General features: G+C 47.4%; 15 non-coding genes across 15 annotated transcripts; all 15 read left to right on the top strand.

Moving 5' to 3' along the window:
* The first annotated feature begins 690 nt into the window (after nucleotides 1-690).
* TRNAS-GCU (transfer RNA serine (anticodon GCU)) lies at nucleotides 691-772 on the top strand. The gene has a single exon. It is a non-coding gene; the product is annotated as a tRNA-Ser (tRNA).
* Nucleotides 773-1,257: 485 nt separating this feature from the next.
* Nucleotides 1,258-1,339, top strand: TRNAS-GCU (transfer RNA serine (anticodon GCU)). The gene has a single exon. It is a non-coding gene; the product is annotated as a tRNA-Ser (tRNA).
* A 5,303-nt stretch (nucleotides 1,340-6,642) lies between these two features.
* Nucleotides 6,643-6,724, top strand: TRNAS-GCU (transfer RNA serine (anticodon GCU)). The gene has a single exon. It is a non-coding gene; the product is annotated as a tRNA-Ser (tRNA).
* A 5,230-nt stretch (nucleotides 6,725-11,954) lies between these two features.
* Nucleotides 11,955-12,036, top strand: TRNAS-GCU (transfer RNA serine (anticodon GCU)). The gene has a single exon. It is a non-coding gene; the product is annotated as a tRNA-Ser (tRNA).
* A 107-nt stretch (nucleotides 12,037-12,143) lies between these two features.
* On the top strand, nucleotides 12,144-12,225 carry TRNAS-GCU (transfer RNA serine (anticodon GCU)). Its single transcript has one exon. It is a non-coding gene; the product is annotated as a tRNA-Ser (tRNA).
* Nucleotides 12,226-12,332: 107 nt separating this feature from the next.
* Nucleotides 12,333-12,414, top strand: TRNAS-GCU (transfer RNA serine (anticodon GCU)). Its single transcript has one exon. It is a non-coding gene; the product is annotated as a tRNA-Ser (tRNA).
* Nucleotides 12,415-15,592: 3,178 nt separating this feature from the next.
* On the top strand, nucleotides 15,593-15,674 carry TRNAS-GCU (transfer RNA serine (anticodon GCU)). Its single transcript has one exon. It is a non-coding gene; the product is annotated as a tRNA-Ser (tRNA).
* A 107-nt stretch (nucleotides 15,675-15,781) lies between these two features.
* Nucleotides 15,782-15,863, top strand: TRNAS-GCU (transfer RNA serine (anticodon GCU)). Its single transcript has one exon. It is a non-coding gene; the product is annotated as a tRNA-Ser (tRNA).
* Nucleotides 15,864-15,970: 107 nt separating this feature from the next.
* Nucleotides 15,971-16,052, top strand: TRNAS-GCU (transfer RNA serine (anticodon GCU)). The gene has a single exon. It is a non-coding gene; the product is annotated as a tRNA-Ser (tRNA).
* Nucleotides 16,053-16,125: 73 nt separating this feature from the next.
* TRNAS-GCU (transfer RNA serine (anticodon GCU)) lies at nucleotides 16,126-16,207 on the top strand. The gene has a single exon. It is a non-coding gene; the product is annotated as a tRNA-Ser (tRNA).
* A 75-nt stretch (nucleotides 16,208-16,282) lies between these two features.
* On the top strand, nucleotides 16,283-16,364 carry TRNAS-GCU (transfer RNA serine (anticodon GCU)). Its single transcript has one exon. It is a non-coding gene; the product is annotated as a tRNA-Ser (tRNA).
* A 107-nt stretch (nucleotides 16,365-16,471) lies between these two features.
* On the top strand, nucleotides 16,472-16,553 carry TRNAS-GCU (transfer RNA serine (anticodon GCU)). Its single transcript has one exon. It is a non-coding gene; the product is annotated as a tRNA-Ser (tRNA).
* A 5,265-nt stretch (nucleotides 16,554-21,818) lies between these two features.
* TRNAS-GCU (transfer RNA serine (anticodon GCU)) lies at nucleotides 21,819-21,900 on the top strand. Its single transcript has one exon. It is a non-coding gene; the product is annotated as a tRNA-Ser (tRNA).
* A 3,526-nt stretch (nucleotides 21,901-25,426) lies between these two features.
* Nucleotides 25,427-25,508, top strand: TRNAS-GCU (transfer RNA serine (anticodon GCU)). Its single transcript has one exon. It is a non-coding gene; the product is annotated as a tRNA-Ser (tRNA).
* Nucleotides 25,509-25,576: 68 nt separating this feature from the next.
* Nucleotides 25,577-25,658, top strand: TRNAS-GCU (transfer RNA serine (anticodon GCU)). Its single transcript has one exon. It is a non-coding gene; the product is annotated as a tRNA-Ser (tRNA).
* Nucleotides 25,659-27,506: the final 1,848 nt, after the last annotated feature.

Here is a 27,506-nt window from a genome sequence, read left to right as displayed (position 1 = left end):
GTATATGTGTACTGTTACGCGAAAACGGCTGTACAAAGATTTATTGGAAACCTTTTTACCTGCGCCTCTTTATCGCGCTGTATATGCTTTGGGTCCGGAGCGGGACGTGTTGAAGAGAGTGAAAAGAATGCCCATCAGATCTTCCGCTAAATCTTTCTTTTTTCAATTGCATACCGGCACTCTTCCGGTGAAGCCATGGCTGGAAAGCAAAGGCCTTTTCGTGCCTTGGTCTGCTGACTGTTTAATTTGCAAAAAGCTGGAAACCATAGAGCATATCTTCCTTGATTGTCACGATGCGGTTTTTTTGTGGGACGTGCTACAGCGCACTATTAAAAAGGACTTACCAATACGCTACCTTTTATGCGCCCAGCCAGGAGAAGTGCCCAGTGATTTATTGATGGTCTTTTGTATGCACAACATATGGAGAACGCGGATGGATGTTCGCCATGAGCATGTTGTCGTACACCCAGCCCATCAATACTTTGTTGAAAGTGTAATGTACACGCGTGATGTTTTCGGAGGGCAATCTGAACCCCCGGAATGGCTGCCAGTCTTGGACAAGCTCATGTCACCTTATCCATTCTATCACGAGAAACCTGTAAGAAAGTGACTTGTGTTTTTAATTCCATGCGACTTTTCATCGTTCTTTGTAGTTGCCAAGTCGGTAATAAAGAAAAAAAAAAGTATCCGGACGAGGTGGCCGAAAGGTTAAGGCGATGGACTGCTAATCCATTGGGCTCTGCCCGCGTCGGTTCGAATCCCATCCTCGTCGGAGGTTTTTTTGTCTTTTTTGCTGAGTCCTTGTGGAAATATTTGTATATAGTATATCGGTGTTGTACTGAGTTGGTTGTCGGAGCCCGGCAATAAAGAAAACAAAAATACGAGGTGGCCGAGAGGTTAAGGCGATGGACTGCTAATCCATTGGGCTCTGTCCGCGTGGGTTCGAATCCCATCCTCATCGGAGGTTGTTTTGTCTTTTTTGCTGAGTCCTTGTGAAAATATTTGTATATAGTATATCGGTGTTGTACTGAGTTGGTTGTCGGAGCCCGGCAATAAAGAAAACAAAAATACGAGGTGGCCGAGAGGTTAAGGCGATGGACTGCTAATCCATTGGGCTCTGTCCGCGTGGGTTCGAATCCCATCCTCATCGGAGGTTGTTTTGTCTTTTTTGCTGAGTCCTTGTGGAAATATTTGTATATAGTATATCGGTGTTGTACTGATTTGGTTGTCGGAGCCCGGCAATAAAGAAAACAAAAATACGAGCTGGCCGAGAGGTTAAGGCGATGGACTGCTAATCCATTGGGCTCTGTCCGCGTGGGTTCGAATCCCATCCTCGTCGGAGGTTGTTTTGTCTTTTTTGCTGAGTCCTTGTGGAAATATTTGTATATAGTATATCGGTGTTGTACTGAGTTGGTTGTCGGAGCCCGGCAATAAAGAAAACAAAAAGACGAGGTGGCCGAGAGGTTAAGGCGATGGGATTCTGCTTCCGGCCACGCCAGTGAACGGACGCAGGATGCAGGGCTCCTCAGGAGCGGCTTCAGCGGCCATGTCAGGCCGCGGTAACAGGACTGCTGAAAAGGACAACACTTACCAGGTCGTTTTGCCTGCACTTCCAACAGGTCGGTTTGTTTTGAATACCGTTTTTTTGCACGCCGATATCAGGGCCCGCCCGTACCGGGTGGAAGATTTCCGGGATGCTTTAGCACAACACTCGCTAATCCCCGATGTTATCGCTATGGGGGCGTATCGGATGAGCCACGTCTGGGCCGTCACTCTCAAGGATACTGAAGCCGTCAACAAGATTGTCAGTGTAGGTGAGCTGTCTGTGAAAAACGGTCGCTGCTTGGTGATTGACCCGGCGAACCAGGACGTGCGACTCAAGCTTCACTGGCTACTTCACAACGTGCCAGATGAAGATGTTCGTGCTGCATTTGCGCCGTACGGAAAGGTGTCAGACGTTTCCCGGGAGCGCTGGCGTGTTAAAGGTATGCTGGAAAAGGGCTCTACAACTAGACTCGTCACGCTGAAGCTGAAAGCTGGCATGAAGCTCGACGACCTGCCGCATCAGCTCAATGTTAGCGGTGAGCTCGCGCTCGTCATTGTGCCAGGCAGACCCCCGTTGTGCCTACGCTGCCGGAGTACGGGTCACATCCGCAAAGAGTGCCGGGTTCCTCGCTGCGGAACCTGCCGACGGTTCGGGCATGAAGACAACCAGTGTGCACGAACCTACGCTAGCATTGCCGGACCTGGGACCAGCGAAGACTCGTCCGAGTTAATTATGGACGAGGCGGATGCGGAGGAGGCTGCTGACATTAGAGGTCAGTCAACGAAACAGGACGCGCCTTCCATGACGGTTTTAACAAAGGATAAGGTGACGGTCTCAAATGAAAAGAATGAACCTCGGCATGTCTTGAACGTTACATCCCAGGACCATGAAAGCGAGTCAAAGGAAGGGTCAGAAGACTTAACCAAATTTTCTGACGCTGAGGATCATCTCAGTACTGAGCCTTCCTGTACTGATGCCATGGAGGTTGGGCCGGAGACAGCAGCCTTAATTGCCGCGAAACGTCCGCATGAGGAAAGCGTCGAGGAGACTCAGCTGCCAGGCGGTGTTTGTGGTGAGCCGCCGCCGAAAACTTCTGGCATCCGAAGAGCCACGTTAAGACCGAAGCCGAACTTCTCGGCTGACACGCGGCAGGCGGGGAAACCGCCTCCGTAGTTTTTGTGGAGACCTGAACGATTTGTGGGTCGGCTGCCTACCGACCAGCGTCACGAACCTTCTACAACCAAGTGGTGCGTGTGTTAGCAAAAATGAAACAATGGGCTTGGACTTCGTTTGAATGCATCCCGACATTCTGCTGGCAGGACATTACATGCATGCATACGCCGCTGTTTGTCAGAAGCGGAGGCCACGCAACCATGAAGGTAGGCACCATGCCGGTACTGGCGTCTCTCTCTAGTACATGACTCTCAAGCTTAATTCGCCGTTACACGTAGCTACTTTGAATGTTAGAGGACTGGGAGCGAGAAGGCGACAATGCCAGCTCAGTCGCCTCCTTGTGGATAATGATATAGATATAGCAGCTGTGCAAGAGTCAAAGATTGAGAGCCAAGAAAGCACTGACCGTATGGTGGCTTCTTTTCAAACAAACTTTTATGTGTGTGTATGCCATTCTGTTGGTGTATCGGGTGGATGCCTTTTATTTATACGTAACACGCTGGGAGTAAGCGTAGAGTCCGTTTTTGCCTGTCCAAGTGATCGGCTTTTGGTTACCGATTTTACCTACTCTAATTTATGCTGGCGTGTTGTGTGTGTGTATGCTCCCAATTCAGGGCGTGAGCGTGAATTGTTTTTTCAGTCTATTGAGTTGTGGTTGAAGGTCGACAAAATCTTGCTTGTACTTGGTGACTACAACTGTGTGTGCGCAGCTGTGGACCGAGCGGCCAAGTGTAAACCTCGAAGAGACAGAAGCTCCGAGCTGTTGAATTCACTTGTGCATGAGTATAGCCTTGAGGATGTTGGTAGTGTGTTCTCCACTGGAAACCAGCCAGAGTTCACGCACTTTCAGCGAGATAGCCATGCCAGATTGGACAGGGTGTATGCCTCGGTAGATCTTGTTTCCCTATGTACTGCATATGAGGTCAAACCTGTGTCTTTCAGCGATCATTGTCTCGTGAGTGCAGTGTTTGGTCGCAAAGGAAAGAAATCGCGCTTTAACTGGTACCTATGAAAACTGAATGCCAAACTTCTTGCCGATGAAGAGTTCCTTACTGAAGTTAAGACAGAGTTTGAAAATCGTCTTGCTATGCGACCAGTAAGTTTTGCAGCGGAATGGGACAGCTTCAAAGAGTGGGTCAAATTGAAAGCAATAGAAAAGAGTAGTAAGCTGCGATACAAAGAGAAAGAAAAAGAAAAAGAACTGAATGAACAACTTGCTCTTTTTTTGAGCATGGAAAGTACTGTGCCAGGGCATTTCGCCAGTAAAATACGAGAGCTTAAAAGTGAGCTGGAAACAATCGACAGCGAAAGATACACAGCGGCTCTCATACGTGCAAGGGCTGAAAAACTTTGGGCTGGAGAAGTGCCGACAAAACGAGCCCTAGCAGACGAGAAAAGATACGCCTGCCAGAAAGAAATTAGGAGTATAAGGTATGGCGGCCATATCACAGAAGATGCTAAAGATATTCAGCATGCGGTAGCAGAGCACTTCGAAGAACTGCTTAGCGCTAAGCTTGAGACTGTAGGCGGCTTTCAAACAGACTTTCTAAGACTGATGCCTGCACTGGATGACGAAAGTAAAGCGCGCCTAGAAACACCGATAACGTTACAGGAGATAGAATCTGCAATAGATGACCTGTCACCTGGGAAAGCCCCTGGACCCGATGGTCTAAGCGCTGTCTTCTTTAAAACGTTTCAGCACTATGCGGCTCAGTTTATATTCGATGTAATCACTGAAGCTTACGAACGTAATGCTGTTCCATTGTCTTTCTCTACATCGCACATTGTTCTAATACCCAAGACAGAGGATCCGGAGAAACGACTGTTGGTGGGGTCATATCGACCGATAAGCCTCACCAATGTTGACTACAAGGTGTACATGAAGGTTTTAGCAAAAAGACTGCAAAGCGTAATAAATGAATTGGTTGGGTCTCATCAAACGTGTGGCATCAAGGGTCGATCGATTGCCACGAATATACATGTCGCAAGAACCGTACTAGAATGTGTTGATGCACTCGGGGGTCAGATAGCCATGATGCAATTAGACTTGGCGAAAGCCTTTGATCGTGTTTCTCACGAAATTCTTTTTTCCATTTTAGAGCATTCTAACCTTGGTGAAGTCATAGTGGAGGGTGTTAAAATGGCTTATGCGAACTGCACGACCCGTATTATAGTGAATGGTGAACTGACTGACAGCATTGCAGTACGGTCATCAGTAAGGCAGGGCTGCCCGCTCTCACCCCTACTTTTTGCACTGTATTTAGAGCCACTTTGCTTGGCTATCATTGATAGCGATCGCATTTTAGGATTCAAGCTGCAATCAGCACACGTGAAAATGCTAGCATACGCTGATGACATTGCAGTCTTTTGTGCAACCAGAAAGAGCATCTGTGAAGTCACGGGTGTCGTTCAAACATTTTGTGATCAAACCGGATGTAAGATCAATTGGGAGAAAAGCTCTGGGTTTTGGCACGGTGATTGGGACGTGACACCTGATTTCTTCTGTAAGCTGCGATGGTCGGCTCTCCCAACGCGATATCTAGGCGTGCCTTTAGATTGTTATCGAGATCCCAACGTGCACTGGATGGAAGAAACATCCAGAGCGAAAGAAAAAGCGGATTCGTGGCAAGGAAGGCAACTCTCAATGTTTTCGCGCGCTTCTATTTGCAATGTTTTTCTTATTTCGAGGCTGTGGTACCTCATGAATGTGTTGTGTGTCTCACGAACCTCAATTCAGAAAATGCACCGCGTTTTTGCTGTTTTTATTTGGGCATCCACGTGGGAAAAAGCCGCCCGGACGAATTTGTTTATTTCTGTTGAAAGGGGCGGGCTTGGCCTTGTCCATTTGTTTTTGCGTCAAGTGGTTTCGCGATTTATATTCCTGCGTGATCAAAAAGATATCTTTCTAAGAACTGTGATGCAAGTGCGATTGCAGAGGTTGCTCCCTGAATGGATAGTGTCATGTGAAAGCATGCCTGGTACTGTGACTGGCTACCTGCGCGAGGTTGTTTTTTCGTGCAAGTTGCTGGAAGTGCGGTTTTCTTTTGATTACCTTTTCAATGTTCCCCAAAAAAAACTGTATAAAGATCTCATTGACGTGATGCTGCCGGTGCCTTTTTACCGGGCATTACACTGTGGAGGCCCAGGGCAGGACGTTTTGAAAAGAGTCAAGAAGATGCCCTTGAGGCCATCTTCTAAAACGTTCCTTTTCAAACTTCACTCTAATACGCTCCCTGTTAAAACCTGGCTGAATGAAAAAGGTATCTTCGTCCCATGGACAACGAATTGCCTGTTGTGCCAAAAACCGGAGACAATTGAACACGTCTTCTTACAGTGTTGGGATGCTGTTTTTCTATGGGACGTCCTCCAAAGGACAATTAAAAAGGAACTTCCCCTAACTCCGTACGGTATCAGATTCCTACCAGTGCAGAACGATGATGCACCTTATGATTTAATTATGCTTCTTGGCCTCCATAGTTTGTGGAAAACACGAATGCAGGTGCGTCACGCAGATATAAATACACGATCTGCGCGTGAAAACTTCATTGAAAGTGCGGTGTATATACGCGAATCTTTCAGGATGCAGCAGGATCCACCACAATGGCAATGTCTATTTGATGAGTTGGTGAACCTGAAAAGATTTTAGCCGCGTACGCGTTAGCTCAAGTGTAGTTGACGTGTTTTATCATGTGTATTTTGTTTTGTGTTTCACGGCAATAAAGAAAAAAAAAAAAAAAGAGGTGGCCGAGAGGTTAAGGCGATGGACTGCTAATCCATTGGGCTCTGTCCGCGTGGGTTCGAATCCCATCCTCATCGGAGGTTGTTTTGTCTTTTTTGCTGAGTCCTTGTGGAAATATTTCTATATAGTATATCGGTGTTGTACTGAGTTGGTTGTCGGAGCCCGGCAATAAAGAAAACAAAAAGACGAGGTGGCCGAGAGGTTAAGGCGATGGACTGCTAATCCATTGGGCTCGGCCCGCGTGGGTTCGAATCCCATCCTCATCGGAGGTTGTTTTGTCTTTTTTGCTGAGTCCTTGTGGAAATATTTGTATATAGTATATCGGTGTTGTACTGAGTTGGTTGTCGGAGCCCGGCAATAAAGAAAACAAAAATACGAGGTGGCCGAGAGGTTAAGGCGATGGACTGCTAATCCATTGGGCTCTGTCCGCGTGGGTTCGAATCCCATCCTCATCGGAGGTTGTTTTGTCTTTTTTGCTGAGTCCTTGTGGAAATATTTGTATATAGTATATCGGTGTTGTACTGAGTTGGTTGTCGGAGCCCGGCAATAAAGAAAACAAAAAGACGAGGTGGCCGAGAGGTGATTCCACTTCCGGCCACCGAGCGTGACGGACGTGATTATCATGGGCTGCCAAGGAGCGGATTCAGCGGCCCAGCTGGGCCGTGGTATCAGGAGCACGGAAAGGCCTACCAAGGATTATGAACTGGTTCTACCGCATCTGCCTACAGGTTCGAGTGTTTTACATACTGTTTTTTTGCATGGCAACATAAAAGCCAGGCCGTACCGGGTGGAGCACTTTCGAGACTCCCTCGCTCGTCTTTCACTGCTGCCGGAAGTGGTTGCCCTCGGGGCATACCAAATGAATCACGTGTGGGCGGTAACGTTTAAAGGTGAAGAGGCGAAAGCGAAGATTTTGGAAGCCCAAGCTATTGAAGTGAAGGAGCACCGCTGCGTGGTCATTGACCCCTGTAACCAAGGCATCAGGTTGAAGCTTTTCTGGCTGCTTCACGGCGTGCAAGACGATGACGTGCGAGCGGCGTTGGCAGCTTTTGGAAAAGTTACGGAAATTTCAAGAGACAAGTGGAGAGTGCAAGGTTGTGTCGACAAGGCTTCAACGACACGAACGGTCACGCTGAAGCTCAAAGTGGGCGTTACCATCGAGGACCTGCCGCATCAGCTTCGGGTCGCCGAGGACGTCGCACTCGTCCACGTCCCAGGCAGAGCCCCGCTTTGCCTCCGGTGCCGCGGGAAAGGACATATACGTCGTGAGTGTCGTGTGCCGCGCTGCGGGCTGTGTCGTCGCTACGGCCATGACGAGTCGCAGTGTGTGCGCACGTATGCCAACGTTGCAGGCCCCGTGCCGAGTGAAGTGGCAGGCGAGCACTTGATGGACGCAGTGGACGCCGAGGAAGCGAGCAGTGGAATCACTGAGGAGGCAGAACAGAACGGACAGTCCTCTGAGAAGACCCCTGCCCCTAAAGAACACTGTGAATCAGAGTTGATAGTTCCGTTGCCGAATGTCGCTGGGACCGAGACACCCACGAAAGAAAACGGCAATGCCAGTGCAGCAAGCCCAGCGTCGGCTACGCAACACAGTGAGGAACAGGGGGACACTGAAGCTGAGATGCCAGCTGCTTCTACCTTGCCTGTGAAGCGGGTGCACGAAGACAGTGTCAACGAGGAATCAACCCAAGGAGGAGCGGAAAGCGGACAGCCTCCACTGAAGGCAGCCCCCCTTCGCCGGGCGTCCTTCAAGCCAAGGCCAAACGTGCCCCCTGACCGGAGAACTGCGTCACCTGTGCCTCCGCCATAGCGGGGGTACCCTTTCCGGTCGAGACGTTACAAGCCCGGTCCATGATCGGGAGCAGCGCTTGGAACGACGGACGGACTCGCCAAAAAGGAAGAATGGTCATCCCGTGCAACAGATCAACCGCAATGCTGTCTTTCTGCAAAAGCGATGTGAGTGATATATGTTTCGCGATATATAATTTCTTGAGATGGCGACGAATTTAACCACTAGCTTGCGCGTAGCCACGCTAAATGTGAGAGGGCTGTCAACGCGTCGGAGACAACTGCAGCTTAACCGCATTCTGCTGGAAAATGAAATTGATGTGCTAGCAGTTCAAGAGAGCAAAATGGAAAGCGAACAACAAACAGAGAAAATGGCTGAAATATATCGTTCTAGATATAGTGTTTGCGTTTGTCATGCGGTTGGAAGATCGGGGGGATGTGTCATTTTCATTCGAAATTGCATAGAGTGTATGCAGTCTGTGTTCTCGTGTGAGAGTGGGCGGCTATTGATATTTGATTTCACTTTTTCTGGATTGGACTGGAGAGTGATCTGCGTTTATGCGCCGACTAGAACGTTTGAGCGGGAAGAGTTTTTTCACTATATGAAATCCTTCCTAATACATGAGAGGCGTGTTCTCCTGCTTGGAGACTTCAACTGTGTCTGTAGACCGGAAGATAGAACAACAGACCGTGTCCTTCGTGACAAGAGTGCAGAGTTACTTACTGACATTGTTATTGAGGCAGAGCTTGAAGATGCTGGCTGTATAATGACGCATGAAGGCCAAGCAAAGTTCACGCACTTTCAAGGTAGCTGTCATGCAAGGTTGGACCCAATATATGTTCCTATTGATTGTGGGCCCTTGCGCTCGGAATATCAAACACTTCCCATGAGCTTTAGTGACCACTCCCTCGTAATGATTACTCTAGGCATGAAAAGTAAGGCAACAAAGTTCAATTGGGAGCTATGGAAATTTAATGAAAAACTGCTGCTGGATGAAGAGTTTACCACTAAAGTTAAAGAATATATTAGGCATATGTTACAAAATGACTCTAATTTTATACAAGCATGGGAGCAGTTTAAGTGCGAGATAAAGATAGCTGCTATTGACCGAGCATGCACTCTCCGACGTAAAGAAAGAGAACAAGAAAAAGAACTTCGTAGCACACTTGAATACATGCTTAGCATGGAGAGCGTTAAGCCTGGCTTGTTCGCCCAAGATATAAAAAAGATAAAAACCAAACTTGAGGTGATAGACGAAGAGAAGTATCGCGGTGCGGTGATAAGGGCACGCAGCGAAAAATTGTGGCTCGGAGAGACGCCCACGAAAAGGGTACTTAGTGACGAAAAAAGGTACGCAGTGTCAAAAGAGATAAAAGAAATCTGCTATCAGAACGTAGTTACCTCGGAAAAAAAAACGATTGAACGGGCGTTTGTAGAATTTTACAGCGAATTGTTTAGCCTGAAAACACCGGACATTGAACGCTTCAGAAAAGACTTTCTTTCGCTGATGCCAAGAGTAGAAGACGAAGTGGCGCAGACACTTGAAGCAAGTATTACTTCCGAGGAAATTGAGGCCGCTATCGGGGAATTAAATTCCAATAAGTCACCCGGACCAGATGGTCTTGGTGCTGCCATATACAAGGCCTTTCCAACTGAAATGGCTGTTTTACTGGAAAGAGTTATTAGTGAATGCTACGAAAAGAACGTACCTCCTCCGTCTTTTCGAATGTCACACATTGTACTAATCCCGAAAACAGATGACCATGTTAAGCTTCAGTCTGTAGCGTCTTACCGTCCTATAAGTCTAACGAATGTTGACTATAAAATTTACATGAAAGTATTAGGACGACGACTCCAAAGTGTAATTACTTCTCTTGTAGGCCCACATCAGACATGCGGTATAAAAGGAAGGACCATTTTTACTAACATACACGCAGCAAGGAGTGTACTCGAATGTTGTGACGCGATGCATGACCACGTAGCCATGATGCAATTAGACCTCCACAAAGCATTTGATAAAGTGGTACATGAAATTTTGTTCTCTGTTTTAGAGTATGTCAATGCTGGTTCCGTGATTACAAAGGGCGTGAAAATGGCTTACGAGTGCTGTTCAGCGAGACTGGTCGTGAATAAGCAGTTAACTGATCGTATACCTGTTCAGTCGTCAGTAAGGCAGGGCTGTCCTCTGTCTCCCCTTTTGTTTGCGCTTTATCTGGAGCCTTTCTGTCTAAGATTGCTTACAAGGCCAAACATACGCGGTTATAGATTTTTTCAAAGTGAAATTCGGGTTTTGGCATACGCGGACGATATTGCGGTTTTTTGTACTGACCATGAGAGCGTGCAAGAAGTTGTAAAAGAAGCCACTGCCTTTTGCACTGCAAGTGGAAGTGAAATTAGTTGGCCAAAGTGTTTAGGATTTTGGCACGGAAACTGGCAATACGCGCCTGAACTGTTCTCCAGTATGCAATGGACAATAACGCCAGGCAATTACTTTGGTGTGCCACTAAAGCACTACCGTGAAAGCAAGGAATGTTGGGCCGGTGAAGTTGAGCAAGTGAAAACACAAACAAACAAATGGGGAGGACATAACTTTTCTATGTTCGCAAGAGCTACCGTTTGCAATATGTTCCTAGTTGCAAAAATTTTTTACATGCTGCAAGTGTTATCTATGTCAAGAATCTCTGTTCAAAAGCTGCATAGGGTATTTGCCACGTTTGTGTGGGCTTCAACATGGGAGCGTACCAGTCGATGCAATCTTTTTCATACGGTGCATAACGGTGGACTGGGCTTGTCACATTTATACTTAAAGCAGATTGTAACAAGGTTCTTTTTTTTTGCGCGAACAAAGCGATGTTTTTCTTAGAACGGTAATCCAAGTGCGATTGCGTGATTCACTGCCGGAATATGTAGTTTCGACTATGTCTACCGGGCCAATGGCTCTAAGTGCTTTTCTTCGCGAAGTGGTGGCGTCCTTCCAAATAGTGAAGGCGAGATTTTCAAATGAGTATATGTGTACTGCTACGCGAAAACGGCTGTACAAAGATTTATTGGAAACCTTTTTACCTATGCCTCTTTATCGCGCTGTATATGCTTTGGGTCCGGAGCGGGACGTGTTGAAGAGAGTGAAAAGAATGCCCATCAGATCGTCCGCTAAATCTTTCTTTTTTCAATTGCATACCGGCACTCTTCCGGTGAAGCCATGGCTGGAAAGCAAAGGCCTTTTCGTGCCTTGGTCTGCTGACTGTTTAATTTGCAAAAAGCTGGAAACCATAGAGCATATTTTCCTTGATTGTCACGATGCGGTTTTTTTGTGGGACGTGCTACAACGCACTATTAAAAAGGACTTACCAATAACGCCGTTTGGCATACGCTACCTCCCATGCGGCCAGCCAGGAGAAGTGCCCAGTGATTTATTGATGGTCTTGTGTATGCACAGCATATGGAGAACGCGGATGGATGTTCGCCATGAGCATGTTGTCGTACACCCAGCCCATCAATACTTTGTTGAAATTGTAATGTACACGCGTGATGTTTTCGGAGGGCAATCTGAACCCCCGGAATGGCTGCCAGTCTTGGACAAGCTCATGTCACCTTATCCATTCTATCACAAGAAACCTGTAAGAAAATGACTTGTGTTTTTAATTCCATGCGACTTTTCATCGTTCTTTGTAGTTGCCAAGTCGGTAATAAAGAAAAAAAAAAAAAAAGAGGTGGCCGAGAGGTTAAGGCGATGGACTGCTAATCCATTGGGCTCTGCCCGCGTGGGTTCGAATCCCATCCTCGTCGGAGGTTGTTTTGTCTTTTTTGCAGAGCCCTTGTGGAAATATTTGTATATAGTATATCGGTGTTGTACTGAGTTGGTTGTCGGAGCCCGGCAATAAAGAAAACAAAAAGACGAGGTGGCCGAGAGGTTAAGGCGATGGACTGCTAATCCATTGGGCTCTGCCCGCGTGGGTTCGAATCCCATCCTCGTCGGAGGTTGTTTTGTCTTTTTTGCAGAGCCCTTGTGGAAATATTTGTATATAGTATATCGGTGTTGTACTGAGTTGGTTGTCGGAGCCCGGCAATAAAGAAAACAAAAAGACGAGGTGGCCGAGAGGTTAAGGCGATGGACTGCTAATCCATTGGGCTCTGCCCGCGTGGGTTCGAATCCCATTCTCGTCGGAGGTTGTTTTGTCTTTTTTGCAGAGCCCTTGTGGAAATATTTGTATATAGTATATCGGTGTTGTACTGAGTTGGTTGTCGGAGCCCGGCAATAAAGAAAACAAAAAGACGATGTGGCCGATACTTGGTGACTACAACTGTGTGTGCGCAGCTGTGGACCGAGCGGCCAAGTGTAAACCTCGAAGAGACAGGAGCTCCGAGCTGTTGAATGCACTTGTACATGAGTATAGCCTTGAGGATGTTGGTAGTGTGTTCTCCACTGGAAACCAGCCAGAGTTCACGCACTTTCAGCGAGATAGCCATGCCAGATTGGACAGGGTGTATGCCTCGGTAGATCTTGTTTCCCTATGTACTGCATATGATGTCAAACCTGTGTCTTTCAGCGATCATTGTCTCGTGAGTGCAGTGTTTGGTCGCAAAGGAAAGAAATCGCGATTTAACTGGTACCTATGGAAACTGAATGCCAAACTTCTTGCCGATGAAGAGTTCCTTACTGAAGTTAAGACAGAGTTTGAAAATCGTCTTGCTATGCGACCAGTAAGTTTTGCAGCGGAATGGGACAGCTTCAAAGAGTGGGTCAAATTGAAAGCAATAGAAAAGAGTAGTAAGCTGCGATACAAAGAGAAAGAAAAAGAAAAAGAACTGAATGAACAACTTGCTCTTTTTTTGAGCATGGAAAGTACTGTGCCAGGGCATTTCGCCAGTAAAATACGAGAGCTTAAAAGTGAGCTGGAAACAATCGACAGCGAAAGATACACAGCGGCTGTCGTACGTGCAAGGGCTGAAAAACTTTGGGCTGGAGAAGTGCCGACAAAACGAGCCCTAGCAGACGAGAAAAGATACGCCTGCCAGAAAGAAATTAGGAGTATAAGGTATGGCGGCCATATCACAGAAGATGCTAAAGATATTCAGCATGCGGTAGCAGAGCACTTCGAAGAACTGCTTAGCGCTAAGCTTGAGACTGTAGGCGGCTTTCAAACAGACTTTCTAAGACTGATGCCTGCACTGGATGACGAAAGTAAAGCGCGCCTAGAAACACCGATAACGTTGCAGGAGATAGAATCTGCAATAGATGACCTGACACCTGGGAAGGCCCCTGGGCCGGATGGTCTAAGCGCTGCCTTCTTTAAAACTTTTCAGCAGTGTGCGGCTCAGTTTATGCTCGATGTAATCACTGAAGCTTATGAACGTAATACTGTTCCATTGTCTTTCGCTACATCGCACATTGTGCTAATACCCAAGACAGATGATCCGGAAAAACGACTGTTGGTGGGGTCATATCGACCGATTAGCCTCACCAATGTTGACTACAAGGTGTATATGAAGGTTTTAGCAAAAAGACTGCAAAGCGTAATAAAAAAACTGGTTGGATCTCATCAAACGTGCGGCATCAAGGGTCGATCCATTGCCACGAATATACATGTCGCAAGAACCGTACTAGAATGTGTTGATGCACTCGGTGGTCAGATAGCCATGATGCAGTTAGATTTGGCGAAAGCCTTTGACCGTGTTTCTCACGAAATTCTTTTTTCCATTTTGGAGCATTCTAACCTTGGAAAAGTCATAGTGGAGGGTGTTAAAATGGCTTACGCGAACTGCACGACCCGTATTATAGTGAATGGTGAACTGACTGACAGCATCGCAGTACGTTCATCGGTAAGGCAGGGCTGCCCACTCTCACCCCTGCTTTTTGCACTGTATTTAGAGCCACTTTGCTTGGCTATCATTGATAGCGATCGCATTTTAGGGTTCAAGCTGCAATCAGCACATGTGAAAATGCTGGCATATGCTGATGACATAGCAGTGTTTTGTGCAACTAGAAAGAGCATCTGTGAAGTTACGGGTGTCGTCCAAACATTTTGTGATCAAACTGGATGTAAGATCAATTGGGAGAAAAGCTCTGGGTTTTGGCACGGTGATTGGGACGTGACACCTGATTTCTTCTGTAAGCTGCGATGGTCTGCTCTCCCAACGCGATATCTAGGCGTGCCTTTAGATTGTTATCGAGATGCCAACATGCACTGGATGGAAGAAACATCCAGAGCGAAAGAAAAAGCGAATGCGTGGCAAGGAAGGCAACTCTCAATGTTTTCGCGCGCTTCCATTTGCAATGTTTTTCTTATTTCAAGGCTGTGGTACCTCATGAATGTGTTGTGTGTCTCACGAACCTCAATTCAGAAAATGCACCGCGTTTTTGCTGTTTTTATTTGGGCATCCACATGGGAAAAAACCGCCCGGACGAACTTGTTTATTTCTGTTAAAAGGGGCGGGCTTGGCCTTGCTCATTTGTTCTTGCGACAAGTGGTTTCGCGATTTATATTCCTGCGTGATCAAAAAGATACCTTTCTAAGAACTGTGATGCAAGTGCGATTGCAGAGGCTGCTCCCTGAATGGATTGTGTCATGTGAAAGCATGCCTGGTACTGTGACTGGCTACCTGCGCGAAGTTGTTTTTTCGTGCAAGTTGCTGGAAGTGCGGTTTTCTTTTGATTACCTTTTCAATGTTCCCAGAAAAAAACTGTATAAAGATCTCATTGACGTGATGCTGCCGGTGCCTTTTTACAGGGAAATACACTGTGGAGGCCCAGGGCAGGATGTTTTGAAAAGAGTAAAGAAGATGCCCGTGAGGCCATCTGCTAAAACGTTCCTTTTCAAACTTCACTCTAATACGCTCCCTGTTAAAATCTGGCTGAATGAAAAAGGTATCTTCGTCCCATGGACAACAAATTGCCTGTTGTGCAAAAAACCGGAGACAATTGAACACGTCTTCTTACAGTGTTGGGATGCTGTTTTTCTGTGGGACGTCCTCCAAAGGACAATTAAAAAGGAACTTCCCCTAACTCCGTACGGAATCAGATTCCTACCAGTGCAGAACGATGATGCACCTTATGATTTAATTATGCTTCTTGGTCTCCATAGTTTGTGGAAAACACGAATGCAGGTGCGTCACGCAGATATAAATACACGATCTGCGCGTGAAAACTTCATTGAAAGTGCGGTGTATATACGCGAAACTTTCAGGATGCAGCAGGATCCACCACATTGGCAATGTCTATTTGATGAGTTGGTGAACCTGAAAAGATTTTAGCCGCGTACGCGTTAGCTCAAGTGTAGTTGACGTGTTTTATCATGTGTATTTTTGTTTTCTGTTTCACGGCAATAAAGAAAAAAAAAAAAAAGACGAGGTGGCCGAGAGGTTAAGGCGATGGACTGCTAATCCATTGGGCTCTGCCCGCGTGGGTTCGAATCCCATCCTCGTCGGAGGTTGTTTTGTCTTTTTTGCAGAGCCCTTGTGGAAATATTTGTATATAGTATATCGGTGTTGTACTGAGTTGGTTGTCGGAGCCCGGCAATAAAGAAAACAAAAAGACGAGGTGGCCGAGAGGTTAAGGCGATGGACTGCTAATCCATTGGGCTCTGCCCGCGTGGGTTCGAATCCCATCCTCGTCGGAGGTTGTTTTGTCTTTTTTGCAGAGCCCTTGTGGAAATATTTGTATATAGTATATCGGTGTTGTACTGAGTTGGTTGTCGGAGCCCGGCAATAAAGAAAACTAAAAGACGAGGTGGCCGAGAGGTTAAGGCGATGGACTGCTAATCCATTGGGCTCTGCCCGCGTGGGTTCGAATCCCATCCTCGTCGGAGGTTTTCGCTTTTTTTGCAAAGCCCCTGTGGAAATATAGGGGCTGACATCGGCGGCTGTACTACTCATCCGGACGAGGTGGCCGAGAGGTTAAGGCGATGGACTGCTAATCCATTGGGCTCTGCCCGCGTGGGTTCGAATCCCATCCTCGTCGGAGGTTTTCGCTTTTTTTTTGCAAAGCCCCTGTGGAAATATAGGGGCTGCCATCGGCGGCTGTACTACTCATCCGGACGAGGTGGCCGAGAGGTTAAGGCGATGGACTGCTAATCCATTGGGCTCTGCCCGCGTGGGTTCGAATCCCATCCTCGTCGGAGGTTGTTTTGTCTTTTTTGCAGAGCCCTTGTGGAAATATTTGTATATAGTATATCGGTGTTGTACTGAGTTGGTTGTCGGAGCCCGGCAATAAAGAAAACAAAAAGACGAGGTGGCCGAGAGGTTAAGGCGATGGACTGCTAATCCTTTGGGCTCTGCCCGCGTGGGTTCGAATCCCATCCTCGTCGGAGGTTGTTTTGTCTTTTTTGCAGAGCCCTTGTGGAAATATAGGAGCTGCCATCGGCGGCTTTACTGCTCATCCGGACGAAGTGGCCGAGAGGAGTCCACTTCCGGCCGCCAGAGCCTACGGCCGTGTAATGAGGGGCTCCGCAGGAGCGGCTTCAGCGGCCATGTCTGGCCGCGGTAATAGGGCTATGGAACAGGATAATGACTACCAGGTTGTTCTGCCAAGTCTTCCAACAAGGCGTTTTGTGTTAAACACAGTTTTTTTGCATGCGGATATCAGGGCCCGCTCGTACCGGGTGGAAGATTTCCGTGACGCGTTGGCTCAGCATTTGCTACTCCCTGACATTATCGCCATGGGTGCGTATCGCATGAGCCACGTCTGGGCCATCATCCTGAAAAACGTGGTTGCTGTGAAGAAGATTGCAGGGGTGGGTGAGTTGTGTGTGAAGCAAAGTTGCTGCCTTGTTATTTAACCGGCGAACCAGGATGTGAGGCTGAAGCTCAACTGGTTGCTTCACACCCTTCCGCATGAAGATGTGCGTGTGGCTTTCGCGCCGTACGGAAAGGTTTCCGAAGTGGCCAGGGAGCGCTGGCGCGTCGACTACCAGGATTGTCACCTTGAAGCTGAAAGCTGGGGTCAAACTGGACGACTTGCCACACCAGCTGAACGTCGGTGGTGAGTTGGCGCTCGTCGTAGCACCTGGAAGGCCTCCGTTATGTCTCCGGTGTCGAAGTACCGACCACATTCGCCGAGAGAGTAAGGTTCTGCGTTGAGGTGCATGCCGTAGTTTTGGCTACGAAGAAGGGCAGTGTTCTCGCAGCTACGCGAGCATCACTGGTCCTGGGAACAGCGAAGATTCTTCCAAGCATCTGATGGATGAGGCGGACGCGGAAGAGGCAGCCAAAACAACCGGGCAACCGGCAAGGAGTGATGGTGCCGTGTTGACACCTTTCACAAAGCGGAGGACGTCCATAGCCGCTGCGGCAGCGGATTCTGCTCCAGTAGAGAATGGCTCTCAACTAGACGCAAGTAACAGCGTGGCGGACGGCAGATAACCTGTGTTCGAAAGCCAAGGCAGCGCGGAGTCTCTCAACTCCGACGTTATGGACTTCAATGAAGGAGTAAGCGGCCTACCCGTTGGGAAGCAGCCCCATGATGAGAGGCTACCGCTGGGAAGCATGATGAGAGCGTCGGTGAGGATCTGCAGCCTGGTGGTGACAGTGACGAGCCGCCATCGAAAGCACCGGGGGTTCGACGTCCGACGTTGAAGCCTCGGCCGAACGTTTCGTCCGAGACGCGGCAGGGGGGAAACCGCCTACGTAGTTTGGACGTGAACTGATGCATGTGAGTGCAGGTTGTGCGTCAGTCGTCATAGCCTGTTTTCGGCTGTGGCTCTTTGACTGTGTTTATGGAGGGTGGCAAGTGAGGTGTTCAGGCACGCCTCAGTACGCCTCCAGACATCCCGTTGGGAGGCCGGATACGAGCGCGTACGCTTCGGAACCTCGGACAAGCAGAGCCACATGGACGATTGAGGCAGGCACCACATGGATCGATCGACTTTTTACCTAGACGCATGGCAATTAAGCTAGATGTCCCATAGCGTGTAGCAACCTTGAATGTTAGAGGGCTTGGAGCCAGAAGGCGGCAATACCAGTTGAATAGCCTGCTGCTAGATAATGAAATCGACTTATTAGCCGTGCAAGAGTCGAATACAGAATCTCAGGACCATGCAGACCGCATGGTGTCTGTTTTCCATTCAACCTTTGATGTGTGTGTTTGTCACTCTGTGGGGGCATCAGGCGGATGCCTTCTTTTCATTCGCAATACTTTGGGTATAAGCGCACGCGGCGTATTTGCATGCGAAAGTGGCCGACTTTTTGCTGTTGACTTTTCGTTCTCAAATTTATTTTGGCGTGCTGTTTGTATGTACGCCCCCCATGTGGAAAGTGATCGTCAAAACTTCTTTTATGGATTCGAGCCGTACTTGAAAGGTGACAAAGTTTTGCTTGTATTGGGCGATTTTAACTGTGTGTGCGCTGCTACTGATCAAGTGAAGATTAGATCAGTGAAAGACAAGAGCGCTGAACTGTTAAATGTTTCTGTGCATGACTATTGCTTGGAAGACATTGTAAATGTGTTTTCTTCTAGAACCCGTCAGGAATACACTCACTTTCAACGCGTGTATTCCGGACGGGTTAGGTGGGCGGATGAGGTTAAGAAGTTTGAGGGGGTCAAGTGGATGCAGCTAGCACAGAACCGGGTGAAGTGGAGAAATATGGGAGAGGCCTTCGCCCTGCAGTGGGTATAGTCAGGCTGGTGATGATGATGATGATAATTGCTTGGAAGACATTGGAAATGTGTTTTCTTCTGGAACCCGGAATACACGCACTTTCAACGCGATAGTCATGCTAGACTAGACAGGATGTATGTATCTATTGATCTCGTTCCAATTTGTACCGACTATAATGTAAAACCTATTTCGTTTAGGGATCTTGCCTCGTTAGTGCTACTTTTGGAATGAAGGCTAAGAAATCTGTTTTCAACTGGCATCTATGCAAACTGAACGAGAAAATTTTAAAGGATGAAGAGTTTGTTAAGGCAATCACGAACAATTTGGAATGTTTGCTTAACGGGCATGAAGAAAGCCATGCAAATAAGTAGGGAAGGTTAAAGAGCAGGTGAAGTTAAAAGCAATAGAAAGGAGCAGTGTTATTCGGTACAAGAAGAAGGAAGCAGAAAAGGAACTTCATAGACAACTTGCGTGCCTGTTGTGCATGGAAAGCTGTGCGCCAGGAAAGTTCACTAAGCAAATAAGAGATGTGAAATCTCATTTAGAAAGAATCCACGCTGAGAAGAACAGAGCCGTGGTTGTACGCGCAAGAAGCGATAAACTGTGGGCTGGCGAGGCGCCGACAAAACGAGCGCTATCAGATGAGAAAAGGTACGCTTGCCAGAAGGAAATCAGGCAAATAAGACATGAAGGGCAGATTACGAATGAGACTAAAGATATAAAGTGTGCGATTATGGAACATTTTGCTGAACTTTTAAGTAATACGCGCGAACATAGCGAAGGGTTTCCAAACGAATTTTTACTGCTAATGCCAACGCTAGAAGGTCGTGTGAAAGAGAGCCTTGAAATGCCTATTACAATGCAAGAGATCGAAAAGGCCATAGATGACCTCCCATGTGGGAAAGCCCCTGGACCAGATGGGCTGAGCGCCTCCTTTTACAAAGCATTTATAAACGATGTTTCCAGCCTTATGTTGAAAGTGATAACAGAAGCCTACGAACGCAAACAAGTGCCATTCACACATCGCACTTATTCCAAAACGTGATGATCCAGAGAAACGCCTGTTGGTGAAGTCTTATAGGCCCATAAGCCTGACGAATGTTGATTACAAAACCTTTATGAAGGTTTTAGCGAAAAGATTGCAGAGTGTAATAGCCAAATTAGTCGGACCGCACCAAACGTGCGGCATAAGAGGTCGCAGCATTGCCACAAATATACATGTGGCACGAACCGTACTGGAATATGTAGACAGGCTTGGAAGTCAGGTTGCCATGATTCAGCTGTATTTGGAAAAAGCATTCGATCGCGTATCGCACTACATCCTTTTCTCCATTCTAGAGCATTGTAACCTGGACTCGGTAATTGTGGAAGGAGTGAAAATGGCGTACGCAAACTGCTCGACGCGTATTATAGTGAATGGCGATCTCACTGACCGTCTCGCAGTGCGTTCTTCGGTGAGGCAAGGATGCCCACTCTCTCCTCTGCTTTTTGCAGCCTATCTCGAGCCATTATGCTTGCTCAATAATGACTGCATCTCGGGTTTCAAGCTTCAGTCGGCGCATGTGAAGCTACTTGCACACGCGACGACATTGCAGTATTTTGTAAAAACAGAGAGAGCATTTGTGAAGTGGTTAACGTTGTTGAAAAGTTTTGTGACCAGACTGGATGTCGGGTTAACTGGAAAAAAAGCTCCGGATTTTGGCACGGCTTATGGGATGCTGAACCGGCTTCTTTCTCCCGATTGCAATGGTCTTCCTTGCCAACGCAGCATCTGGGTGTGCCCCTACAATGTTATCGCGATGCTAGCTTACACAGGAAGGAAGAAACAAAAAGAGTGCGAGAGAAAGCGGAAGCATGGCAGGGAAGGCAACTGTCATTTTTTTCACACGCTTTCAACTGCAATGTGTTTTTGATTTCAAAGATATGGTATGTAATGAATGTTCTATGTGCGTCGCGAACTGCCATTCAAAAAATTCAGCGACTGTTTGCGGTTTTTCTTTGGACGTCAACCTGGGAAAAGACATGGCGAACGAATTTATTTCTTTCTTTAAAAAGCGGAGGCGTCGGATTGATTCATTTGTTTCTGCGCCAAGTGGTATCGCGTTTTTTTTTTTTTCCTTCGCGACCAAAATGACACCTTCTTAAGAATAGTCATACAAGTGCGGCTGCAAAGGCTGTTGCCCGGATTTCTTGTCTCCTCATGTGAAAACATGTGTGGAGCTGTCACGGGATATTTGCGCGAGGTTGTTCTCTCTTACAAGTTGTTAGAAGAGCGTTTTTCCGCTGAATATTTGCACAGTGTTGCAAGAAAAAGCTGTATAAGGACCTAGTTGAAATCATGCTGCCGCCACCTTTGTATCGGGAGCCTTACCGTGGAGGCCCAAGGCAGGATATTTTAAAACGAGTGAAGAGGATGCCAGTTAGACCGGCCGCCAAAACGTTCTTTTTTAAGTTGCACTCTACCCGTCAAAACCTGGCTTCACGAAAAAGGAATCTATGTCCCTTGGATGACAGACTGCCAGCTTTGCAAGAAGCCAGACACAATCGAACACATATTCTTAGACTGCTAGGATGCAGTATTTCATTGGGACGTGCTACAAAGAACAATTAAAAAGTACTGCCACTAAACCCTTATGGCATCCGGTTTTTACCAGTGGAGAACGAAGACGTACCCAATGATTTGATAATGCTTCTAGGCCTCCACAGCTTGTGGAAAACACGAATGCAAGTAAGGCATGAAGATATTAACATTCGCAGTGTGCGTGAAAATTTTGTTGAAAGTGCTGTTTATCTACGGCAATGTATCTGTGCGCTCCCTGACCCACCGCAGTGGGCAGAAGTTTTGGATAACTTGGTAAAATTGGAGACATTTTAACCTCATACGCGTCAGCTCAAGGGCAGCTGAAGTGTTTTATTAAGTGTGACCATTTGTTGTTCATGTATACTTCGGAAATAATAAAAAAAGAGAAAACAAAAGACGAGCTGGCCCAGAGGTTAAGGCGATGGACTGCTAATCCATTGGGCTCTGCCCGCGTGGGTTCGAGTCCCATCCTGGTCGGAGGTTTTTTTGCTAAGCCCTTGTGGAAATACAGGGGCTGCCTTCGGTGGCTTCACTACTCATCCGGCGCAGCTGCCCACAGGACGTGTTGCTTTAAACACGGTTTTTTTTTCTACATGGTGACGTTCGAGCTAGGCCCTACCGCGTAGAAGACTTTCGGGATGCACTCGCCGAGGTTGTAGCCTTGGGGGCGTGTCGGGTTAATCACGTGTGGACTGTCACCTGCAAGACTGCTGAAGCCACGAAGCGTATTGTGGCGTAAAAAGAGCTGAAAGTGAAGGGCCGACGGTGTGTTATTATATACCCTCAAGACCAACAAGTCCGACTCAGACTACTTTGGATTATACACGGTGTCGCAGATGAGGACATTCGCACGGCTTTCGCCGCATTCGGGAATGTGACGGAGGTCACTCGAGAACGGTGGCGCGTCCAGGGCGTCAGCGAGAAAGGCTCGACAACGAGGTCAGTACTTTTCAAGTTGAAGGCCGGGATGAAGGCGGACGACCGAATTTATTTATCGTTGCATGTGATACCGAAGTGTAAAAATTATTCTGTTATCCCAATGTCCTTATCCGATCAGTGTCTGGTAAAATGCATAGCAGCTAGAAGCCCAAGCAAAAGTTTTGTGTGGGACCTTTGGAAGCTGAATTCCAAACTTTTAGAAGACGATAACTTAATCGAAATTATTGTACAGAAGCTAAATGAAATAAATAAACGACCTAACAGCAGCATTGGAGAGCAATGGGAACTGTGCAAGCAAGAAATTAAAATGAAAGCGATAGAAAGAGCCAGCTGTATTCGCCATAACGAAAAGCGAGAAGAAGCAGGCCTAAGATCAACATTAAAGAAGTTAATAGCGCAGGTGTGTAAGGAGCCGGGGGTTTACAAAGAGGACATCAGAAAGATAAAGAAAATATAATTATTAGACGAGGACCGAAATCGAGGAGCGCTCGTTCGCGCCAGGGCCGAAAGATGGGTCGCCGGCGATACGCCCACTAAGCGGGCTCTGGGTCTTGAAAAAGCACAGGCTCATCGAAATGACATAACCGAAGTAGAATGGAACGGAAGCCTCGTGACAGATAAGAACGACATTGCACGTGCGTTCTTCGACTATTATCAGGAGCTGTTTGCTTTTCGGGACATGAAGTTGGAGACGTTTAAGCAGGTGTTTCCTTCCTCCTTGCCACGACTGGATGCCACCACAAAAGAAAAGTTAGAGCAGCCGATTTCCGAGGACGAGGTTGAACGCGCCATTGATAATCTGAACCGAGGAAAGCCGCCTGGGCCGGATGGTTTGAGCGCAACCTTTTATAAAGCATTCAAGCTAGATCTGTCCCCATTGTTAGCTGCAGTATTTAACGAAGGCTATGAACTTGGTGCACTCTCTCTTTCGTTCGCATCCTCACACACAGTGTTAATTCCTAAGTCAAACCAAACAAACTAAAATTTGTGACGTCATACAGGCCTATTTCTTTAACAAATGTGGATTACAAAATACTGATGAAAGTTCTGGCAGCCAGGCTACAGACAGTGATAAAACATATCGTTGGCTCCCACCAGACGTGTGGTATAAAGGGCCGGTCCATTACAACAAATATTCATAAGGCGAGGTGCGTGCTGGAATGTTGTGACGTTGCTTGCGCGAGGGTCGCGCTTCTTCAGCTCGACCTAGAAAAGGCGTTTGACTGTGTTCCACATGATGTATTGTTCGCAATATTGGATTATATCAATGTTGGTTACATTATCAGAGAGGGCGTAGCCCTGGCGTACCGAAACTGCACAACGCGATTGATTGTTAATAAAGTACTAGGGGAACCCATAAATGTGCGGCGTTCGGTACGTCAGGGTTGTCCCCTCAGCCCTCTTCTATTCTGCATTTATATCGAAACTTTATGCCTGTCTATTATGCAAAATCCATCTGTTCAGGGCTTTCAACTGTACATGTCTGAGGTCAAACTTTTGGCGTACGCTAATGATGTGGCAGTGTTTTGTGCGAACAAAGAAAGTATTCGCGCCGCAGTTGAAGTTTGACTGAAGATGAAGCGCACGGGAAGACGCACACAAGAGAAGAAGACACAGGACACGCGCTAAATGCACCATCTAGCCCAACTTCAAGTTTTGTTAAGCAGTTGAAGTTGTGGAAGATTTTAGTGCGACCACAGGAAGTCCAGTAAACTGGGCAAAATGTCTTGGCTTCTGGCACGAGGCGTGGACATCAGCGCCTGAATTTTTTGCCAACGTTACATGGGTTACAACACCCGTGAAGTATTTGGGCGTACCTCTAGAATTCTATGAAGAGAGCAAGCCATTTTGGCGCGCCCAAGTTCAGGAAATACGAGAAAAGGCTGACAAGTGGAAAGGAGTGCCGCTGTCTATCTTTGCACGAGCCACTGTGTGTAATCTATTTTTTGTTGCCAAGGTATGGTACGTCATGGAAGCACTTTATTGTTCTAGGTTGAGTGTTCAAAAGCTACACCGAATCTTTGCTGTGTTTGTATGGGAATCAAGCTGGGAAAGATGTAGTCGGGATAACCTGTTCCGGCCAATTAAAGACGGAGGTCTCGGGCTTGCTCACTTATTTGTGCGCCAGCTTGTAAGCAGATTTATTTTCTTTCGCGACGTTACCGACCCCTTTTTGCGCAGTGTGCCAAGTGAGGCTCGCGCGGGCGTTGCCCAATTTCGTTGTTGCCACGGAAAGCATGCCAGGGCGTCTTTCTGGTTTTTTCAAAGAGGTTGTCAGCAGTGTTCCAATTCTGTCAGCTCGCATCTCGACAGAATACGTAAGTTCAGTGAAAAAGAAGAACCTGTATAAAGCTGTTTGTGACGACTACTTCTCTGTTCCTGTGTACAGATCTTGTATAGCGGTCGTCTAGGTCAAGACGTACTGAAGCGTGTCAAAAGAATGCCAGTTTCTCCTCGGGTAAAGACGTTTTTCTTTAAGTTGCATACAAGAACATTATCGATAAAAACGTTTTTTGAAAGCAAGGGCTTTTATCTGCCATGGGGTTCACTTTGCTTAATATGTAAACAGCCAGAGACAATAGACCATGTATTTCTGCACTGTTGGGAGGACGTCTATTTTTGGGATGTGCTGCAACGAACTGTTAAAAAAGAATTACCATTAGACTCATACGGGATTAAATTCCTGCCAACTGAAAACAATGATGGGATTCCACTTGATACGGTTATGCTAATAGGCCTGCACAGTCTATGGCGGTCCAGAATGGCGGGTTTTCACTGTGACCCTGACGCCCGTCCTGCAAGGCTCTACTTTCGCGAGAGTATACACGCATTGCTTGAAATGCACAAATTGAAGACCGCTGTGCCAGACTGGATTTCAAGAGTCGAACCACTATGCGAGCTGAAGGAATTTTAACTTGAGAAAGGCAACTCGTATGAGAATGCCGGCTTCTGTATTAACAGTGTCATGCTTGTGGTAACCGCTCTGCTGTGAGCATTCTGTTTGTAGCGAGTCTTTGGTGGTTTTGTTTTGTGTTGGTGATGACCGGCAATAAAGAAAAAAAAAGACGAGGTGGCCGAGAGGTTAAGGCGATGGACTGCTAATCTATTGGGCTCTGCCCGCGTGGGTTCAAATCCCATCCTCGTCGGAGGTTTTTTTTAGCAAAGCCCTTGTGGAAATATAGGGGCTGCCATCGGCGGTTTTACTACTCATCCGAACGAGGTGGCCGAGAGGTTAAGGCGATGGACTGCTAATCCATTGGGCTCTGCCCGCGTGGGTTCGAATCCCATCTTCGTCGCAGGTTTTTTTCTCTTTTTTGAAAAGCCCTTGTGGAAATATAGGAGCTGCCATCGGCGGCTTTGCTGCTCATCCGGACGAGGTGGCCGAAAGGTTTAGCGGATACGACACGTTAAAAATTATTCAATTGTACCAAGCTGTTAAGCTGGTCTGTCCATTCTGGTGGTTCGGGGATTGTTCGATACACTTCCCTCAACCGTATAACACTTTCTAAAAAATGTTCACGCACAGGGCGCACATCAACATCTGCACTGTTGAACTGCATTCGCGTTTTCCACAAGCTGTGAAGGCCGAGGAGCATAATCGTATCCAGTGGAATATTGTCTGTATGTAAAACCGGAAGGAATCTTACGCCGTACATATCTAGGGGTAACTCTTTTTTCAAAGTCCTTTGAAGCACATCCCAGAAAAAGATGGGATCCCAACAATCCAGGAATACATGTTCTATGGTTTAAGCTTTGCTACATAGGTAACAGTTAGTTGCCCAGGGTACAAAAAGACCTTTTTCATGAAGCCATGTTTTCACTGATAACGTGTTAGTATGAAGCTTAGGAAAGAGGATTTGACCGAGGGTAACACCGGCATTCTTTTCCCTCTGTGCAACACATCTCCTCCTGGGCCTCCACATAATGGCAAACGGTAAAGTGGGACCGGAATCATTGCATCCAAGAAATCTGAGTACAATCTTTCCGCGTGACGTCACTCAAGTATTGCATCGAAAATCGCGCATGCAGCATCCCGTATGCAAGCACAACTTCGCGTAGGTACCCTCTCACAGCCCCACCCAGACGACTTGCCTCAAAAACAAATGTGCAAGGTACCGCTATCAGATGGCAGGAGGTTTGGCTCCAGAAGGCGCCGCAACCTCAAGGTCTCACCTAACCTATCTGCCCGTCATCATTCATACATCATCGGGCCCGGTACCTCCCCCTCCTCCCGGATGTCCGGGTAGAGGAGGATTTTGTTTCGGGATGACGGCCGTAACCCTGGCAAGGGGGCAGTCGTATGGTGACCCGCACACAGCATGTCACCGAACACTATGCCAACTGTGTTTAAGGTCCCCGCTGTGACAGCAGGCCGAACACAGGGAGACCGGACCTTCTTTGGACCTCGGATGTCCTGAAGAACAACTGCAACCCTAAAGTGCTTCATATTAACACTGTTATGGTACGTCCAGAAACCTCGCAAATAATCGGTGGCCTGCTCCACATGTCTATGAACTCTTGCTCGCTGAGGTGACGCTGTTCATGGCTTAGGTGAAACCAGACCTCCCTGCTGACTCGTGCGAGCACCTCATGAAGGCCCGGAACACTGCGTGCGAACGCAGCGGTGCACCTGGCAGACCAGACTTGGTACATGCACTCAACGAGCAAGAGCACAAACTGTTTCACAGCATGCCTGGGTAACGGGTTGAGGTACCTGACAGTTTGATACGGCACTCCTGGAACACTGAACAAGGTAGTCACCCGTCGAATGAGGGCTGCTGGGAGAAGACATTGTGTAAAGTTGTGCACCATGTCTTCACGACCACCACAGAACGGGCAAACTGGATGCAAGCTCGCTCGTGTGAACGCTCTGCTGCGGATGGGGAGCCGTCCGTGTGCCAAGCGATACATGAACGTTGCTCTGCTTGCATCCAAAAAGTTTGCCAGTATCAGATTCCAGCTTGGACGCATATAAGACAGATGTGTTTGAATACACCTAGGGGGGAGCTTCGGCGTCAAAAGATTGGCTAGATCCTGTGCAAGGTCTAGCCCACCTTTTTTTGCAGACAGGAACAAGTTTGTCCGGCTGGTTCTTTCCCACGTCGATGCCCAAATAAAAATGGCGAAAAGACGGTGCATTTTTT

The sequence above is a fragment of the Amblyomma maculatum genome, chromosome 1, assembly GCF_055883805.1.
Source record: "Amblyomma maculatum isolate TAMU_Amacu chromosome 1, ASM5588380v1, whole genome shotgun sequence".
Classification (NCBI taxonomy): Eukaryota; Metazoa; Arthropoda; class Arachnida; order Ixodida; family Ixodidae; genus Amblyomma; species Amblyomma maculatum.
Note: the sequence above shows the minus strand (reverse complement) of the source record. Positions and strands in the feature narration are given on the sequence as shown.